Raw genomic sequence first — 6490 nt, 5'->3', positions numbered from 1 at the left:
CGTGCTGATGCTGCTGTTTTATCCATAGTTTGCTTCTAACCTTGGGATTAGAAGCTTCATCTCCACATTTTGACAACAGGTGAGAGATTGCACTCAAAGGGCAAATGCAGTCACTTCAGTGGCTGCTGACTATACAGACTGTGTATAATCAGGAATTGCACTCTTGCACTCCAAGAGTAAAAGCCAGTGACATCCATCCATCAAAAGACATGTCAATATTTTTCCTGGAGATTTAGAGGGTCTGAACGTGCCCCGGAAAGCCGATGGGACTGAATTCTTATTGTATTTAAAGGACACAATTAAATTTGGTTCCTGCATAATCATCTTACAGACCTTTTTTTTAGGTTAACTGTGAGGGCTTGGGACTTTTAGTTCCCTATTTTTTTTTGTGCAAGGGGATATGTGTACAAGGATTATTAGTGTATAGTGGTTTTCCCATTCTGTTTACTGTAATTTAGTCTGTTTCCCAACAACGTTGCAGCTGAGCTTCGCTCCCAGTGCCTTCTGCTTGCTGTCCCCAGCCTGCCACCTCCCCATCCTACCCTCGGCTTGTCCCCATCAGCCCCGCAGTGCCAGCGGGAACCCCAGGAGCAGCCACCAGCCTGGGCTCTGCCCCACGTCCTGCCTGTAAATATCGGCCAAGCCCCGTGGTTTGGGAAGTAGCATTGTAGGTAAGGTATTTCATCAAGGAGACCTTCAATTTTTAAATCAAGCAGCAGGATTAGATCCTGTAGATGTTGCTGCTCCGGGGCTGGATTCATCACATCCACGCACTAAATTAAGCCTGGATTTGCACCTCTGCATGCTCCTACGCTCAGCATCCTCCGGGGGCTGTGGCTCTGCTCCCGCTGAGCGCTGCGCTACGTCCCCGCACGTCAGAGTGCTTGAGCATGTGCTTGAACCACGTTGGCTCATAGTGAAGATGTAAGCACCCGGCGAAGGGGAGAGAAGACTGAGATGGAGCCTCGACAGGTCTGAGAGGGCACCTGGGGCTCTGAAACACAGGAGGGACGAGTCAGGACGGCCTGCGCTGCCTTCATGGAGGGGACGGTCTCTGTGCGTGGAGCGGGTGCACGTGGCCAGTCCAGCCTGGGGGCAAGGGGGTCTTCACTGGGGGTAAATCATGAGGGTGCCGGCAGGTCCTGCTGTGCACCTGGGGCCAAGCTGAGCAGCCCCAGGAAACGGCAGGACCACCCTGCTTGTTTCTGCGGGCTGCAGAGAAGTGGGATCTCTAACCAGGTCCCTGGGGACTGGCCACAGAGGCAGGAGCGCAGCCCCAGGAGAAAAGGGAGTTATCTCCTCAGCGTGAGTCTGCTGAGGTTTAAGAAATACTTCGGCGCTGCTCAAAGAGGTCCAAGGCTGCAAATGTGGTTTTATTTATTGTATTTTTAACAGACGGTGAGAATAATTTGGGGAGGGGGAGAACTTTGCTGACCCGGCTGGTTGTTGGGGTTACTCTAAAAATGCCCACGGGGTGCGTTGATGGGGTGAGGCTGCAGGAGGCTGTTCTCAGCCTCGGGTAATGAGACCAAACAGTCATAAATCACAGTTTGGCTATGTCCTGCTCTAGCAGTAACTAGAGCACTGCTTTAGTTTTGGAGGGTGATGGGGGAGAATGGGTGTGGTTTTTTGTGATTATCATTGCCCTTTTTGGTGAAAGAAATCCTTTTGGAGGTGTTTCCACAGGAAACGAAATGAATTAAACAGCTGAGCTTTTGTCAGACCTTGTTTCTCCAGCAAATCTGCCAGCCGTGTGGGTTTTCCCTTTATACCTCCAGAAAGCGTGTTGCAGACGGCAGCCTGAGAGCTGCACAGATCAGACAGGCAGGAGCAGCGCTAGCAGCAAGAGAAACGCTCGGCTGTATTCAAAGGCTTGGGTTGACTTCTGCAAAGATATTTTCTTAGCTGAAGTTAAATTCTTGCTCATTTATATGCGTGTAGGGCGGCTAGGAGCAGTGCTGTTCCTACTGCGAGGAGAGGAAGAGACTAGAGAGAGAATTCATTTAACGCTAACATCTCTGGCAAGCCGGCCCGTTTATTCATTCCAGAAAGTTGTTCCCATTTGCTGGGTGTCTGAATGTTTGTCTCGGTTCTCTCTCTGAACAAGGGATAGGATTCGGCGTGGCAGGGCGCCTGTGAGCAGTGCGAGGAGCTGCCGTAGGCACTCGCTGATGCTTTAAAAAAGTAAACAATCCTTTTGGTCCTCTCCAAATCCAATGTTTGTGCTGTTCCCGTGAGAGCCAGATCCTGACCGCTCTGAGCAGCGTTCGCTGGGTTGTGCAAAGGGCTCCTCCTCCTGAGGGCACGCATGGCCCCGGTCAGCATTTCTGGCCTGGGGATGGGCCCGCATCGAGAGACTGCGAGGGAGATTTCTCTTCTGGAGAAAATACACATCTGTTTGATCTCTGCTTTAAAAATCCGGTTTTAATATCTGCTGTCTGGTGTGAAGGAATACCGCAGTGTGTCTCTAACGTTCTGGGCAAGAATACGTCAGTATCGATACCACATTTGCAAATAAATGAGCTTTTCAGCTATTTAATGATACACTACAGCGGATGCATGGGTAACAATTCACGGCACTTAGGAAGCTGCCTCAGCCAGACGTGCACGTGTGTGCTGCCTCTGGGGCTGCACAGCGATTTTCAGTGACACAGCCCCAAGAAAGCAGTGTGGGGAACCGTGGTGCGTGCACACAGTCAGCCCTTCAGCGGGAGCGTGGCTCGAGCTGGGGAGCAGAGCAGCCTGGGCTCGTAGCTAGCCCCTGGGTGGGTTTTTTGGGAGGTGTCGGTGCTGCTGCAGGCAGGGCTCAGAGGTGCTGGCTGTGGCGCAGCCTGAGTCCTGCGGCCACCTCCGGGCACAAGGGGAATGAAATCACCCGCAGCACCAAGCGTGTGCTGTCTTTTTTTTTTTTTCTAGTGCCTTGAGATACAAGCAGCAATCCGCACAGCAGCTGGGTTTTCTGAACGACCAGGTGCCACAAATGTCTCTGCCGTGGTTCCTTGGTTATAACGTGGAGGGCAGGTAAGGCCAGGTGTGTCGCACGCTGGTGGCATCAGCAGTGGTCCTGTTCGTGTCGCAGCTGGGGTCGGCATCTCCTGTCCGGGCGGTGTCTCACCCTTTGCATCTTGCAAGTTGCAGATCAGAGACGCCTTGGACTTTGAAAGATGAAAGCTCACTGGGAAGCTTGTGCTGAGGAAGTGGTGCAGGGTGCTGCTGCGGGTCCAGCCGGGGATGTGACCTGCCGTGGGGCATCACCGGGGGTTGTGGCACTGTCCTCGATGCAGAGAGAGGTCGGGGTGTTTTTTTTGGCCACGGAAACCGTGGCAGGTTTGTGTATCTTCTCCGTGCATGTCCCCTGTGGTACATGCTGGGGGGGCACCTGGTCAGCGTGGGGTCCCCCTGCTGCTGTGCCCCTGCCTGTACGTGCCTGTCCCCTTGGCCAGGGCTGGCGGGTGGGCTTTCTGTGGGCACCCGAGCAGCAAAGCCAGGTACGTGAGGAGCTGGCGTGTGGTTGCAAATGGTCCTTTGCTAGTACAGCTAATGTGGAGCTTCAGAACAAGTGCAGCGAAAGTTGTGCCTCTCCCAAACACTGAAATCTGTCTGGACAGCCTGGCTGTGTGAGTTAAATGGATTATTTATGGTGCTAAGCACCTCCACTGGTGATTTCCAGGAGCAGAGCCCCCATCTTCACTGTTTTCACCGTCATTCTGCTCAGTGTGGCTCTGCTGCAATAAAAGGGGGTCCTGCTTCGGGAGAGGTGATCTCAGCAGTGTCGGGTGGTGCTGGCAGAAAGGAAGGGCAGGAGCTGGGTGAACAGGAAGGTGCCTGCAAAGGAAGGAGGGCTGCGGGCAGTGGTGTGGAGCCCTGCTAGGAGCACAGCAGGCATCTAGCAGGGGGTCTGGAGACTGGTAACACATGATTTCCTGGGTATATTTAACCTACTCTGGGTACCAAACTTCCCCCCCTTACCAGGGCATGCGTGCAGTGTTGTTTGCTGAGCAAAGCCCGCAGATGCCCAGGCCCTCAGGCAGTGGCCACAAGACATCGGTAGCACGCCAAGTGTTCCGAAAAACTCTGTAAATTCAAGCAAAACGAGAAATCGTGACGTTTCAGGATGTAATTCCGATCCTCTGTGCCGTAACCTTGCTGCCGTGTACCTGGTTCATGCTGTGTACCTGTTCTGTTGGTATTTAAGTCTCTCGTTCTCCTCGGTGTTAAACATTTGGCTCTGTCCGTGCTCTGCTCTAATTCCAGCATGAGGTATATGCACTCAGTACCGTGATGGCACGTGGCCATTACACTGTAAATATGTACCATGAATAGAGAGGCTATTTTTTGCATGCTTTTGTACTCTAGAACCAAAAAGAAACTGACAATAAAGTCCGTAGAAATGACGCTTGGTCTGCGTGTGGTTCCTAAGGGGGCACTGCGCAGCCTGCTGCTGCTCTCTGCCGTTGGAGGCCTCTCCGCAGCTGCACCGCAGAGCTGCTCCCCGCGGTCCCGCCGCTCCTGTCTGTCCTTGTCCCTTCCCTGGATGGAGTTGTCTTGCCTCGGGTGTTTGCTTCCAGCGACTCCTGCCATTTGCTTTAAAGGAGAGCGGGGCTCCGCCAGAGCTGGGCAGGACCAACCGGAGCCGTGCTGCGCCCGGGACCTTCCCCCAGGTGATCTCTGGCTGCTGTAATAACAAAAACTAAACATGCCTGCTTTTTTTTTTCTTATCATTTGTCCTGACTATTCTGCCTGACCCGGCACAGGATAGGCCCAACAACTGCTAACTCTAAACATGTTAATTTATTGGTCTATAAATTGGTAGCACCCGGTGAGCCTGAATTTAAAAGGATGCGAGTTACAAGGCGGGTGTAGTGAACTGACCTACACGGGCTTGATCAAGTCTTGTCCGTGTGCCGCGATGTCCTGGGCTGTGTTTGCCTTCCTGACGCCTTCGCAGCCAGGTCCCGGGTGTCCCAGCGAGCTGCGCAGGACGAACCCTGACAGAAAGCGCGCGTCGTGCGTCACCTGAAGGGGCTCCTCGCTCGGGTTGCACGGAGCAGACTCCGCTCCCTGTCCCCTTGAGCCAAGCCAAGGCTGGCGACAGGAGTGGGGAGACCAAAACCTCCCAGCCAGGACAGGTCCCACGCTGCTCTGGCTCCTTGGCCGGCAAAACCCACTAGTTATTTTGGAAACACTTCGCAAAAACCTTACGTGCAACCAGGGGTGTAGCCATCACCGCCTTCTAGATGCAGCCCTGTTTAAAAAAATAAACTAGGGGGTTGCTTGGATTTTATAAGGCACGTAGGCTCATTTCTCCCATAGGGATGCGTTTTCAGACACAGCCAGTCTCTGCGCTCTCATTACAGGCTGGACCCTCCCTGGGGTGGCGGCAAGGATGGCTGCAGCTCTCCCCAAATCAGGGGACGTGCTTCTTCACTCCTTTGTGTTCGAGGCAGCCACAGACCACCCCTTTAAACTTTTACCCCCGCCTTTTTTTCCCCCGGTTGGGTTTTCTAGCTTGTTTCCAGCACACCAAAGCCCGAGGGAGCAGCTGAAGAGCCGAAGCCAGCTTGGGGCAGGGTTGTGCGGGGCCGCAGCCATCCTGACCAGCAGGAGCAGGTAAGGGCCGCGCTGCGATGCCGTGTGGGATCATCGGGGATGCACCTTGGGAAGCAGAAATGCCCCGTGATGGGGACTGCAGAGGTGTGAAGGAACGACACCGAGAACCCGTTAACGCACAAGGACTTCTGCTGCGCTAACGGCACTGCCCGGTCCCCTCTGCTGCATCGGCACCCCCGTGCCGGTCACTGGTTGTGCTCTCCGTCCTCTCCCAGGCCGGGAGCGTCTCCTTGCTGCGCTTCTGTTAATTTTAGGCTCTCGCTGAGGACTTGGTCGGGGTTTAATTGGGGCATGGTAACGGCCTGAAAGCCGCTCCTCAAACGGACTGCGTTTCCAAATGGCTTTTTCAAGTGGTAAATTATAATTTCACGCCTATTATCGTATTCATTAAGAACTGACTTCTCCTCCAGCACTGTACCAAATACTAATTATTAGAAATTAAGGTGACACGAGGGAATAATAATCCGAACAGTTTAAGCAGGAATGACAGGCTGGGGCGACGCAGAGCAGGGCAGCGGGGGAATTTCCTTTCTGCAGGGAAACAAGAGGCGAGAAAATCCCCACCAGCAGGCACGGGGAGCCCAGGCTGCCCGCGGAGAGGGCTTCCAGCGCCTGCACCCGCTGCCCCCAGCCAGTGCAGGTCCACGAAGGGGCCTGCACACCTCGAGCAGCTCCAGCCCGCAGAAAGCCGCTTGTCAAAGCCCTTTTGTTGTTGTTTGCGCTGCTCCCGACCCACCGAGCTGCCTCCAAGGCTTCCCTCTGGCAAACGCTGCTTAATCCCGCTCCTCTTTCCTATTGTTTAATGATGGCGAAAAAAGAAGGGCTTGCATGTGAAAGTGTTCCTTTTGTTCCCAACTATTTTAAGGATTTTTCTTCTCCT

Source organism: Anser anser (assembly GCF_964211835.1).
Source record: "Anser anser genome assembly, chromosome: 20".
Lineage (NCBI taxonomy): Eukaryota > Metazoa > Chordata > Aves > Anseriformes > Anatidae > Anser > Anser anser.
The sequence above is the reverse complement of the archived record's forward strand: the minus strand, read 5'-3'. Positions refer to the sequence as shown.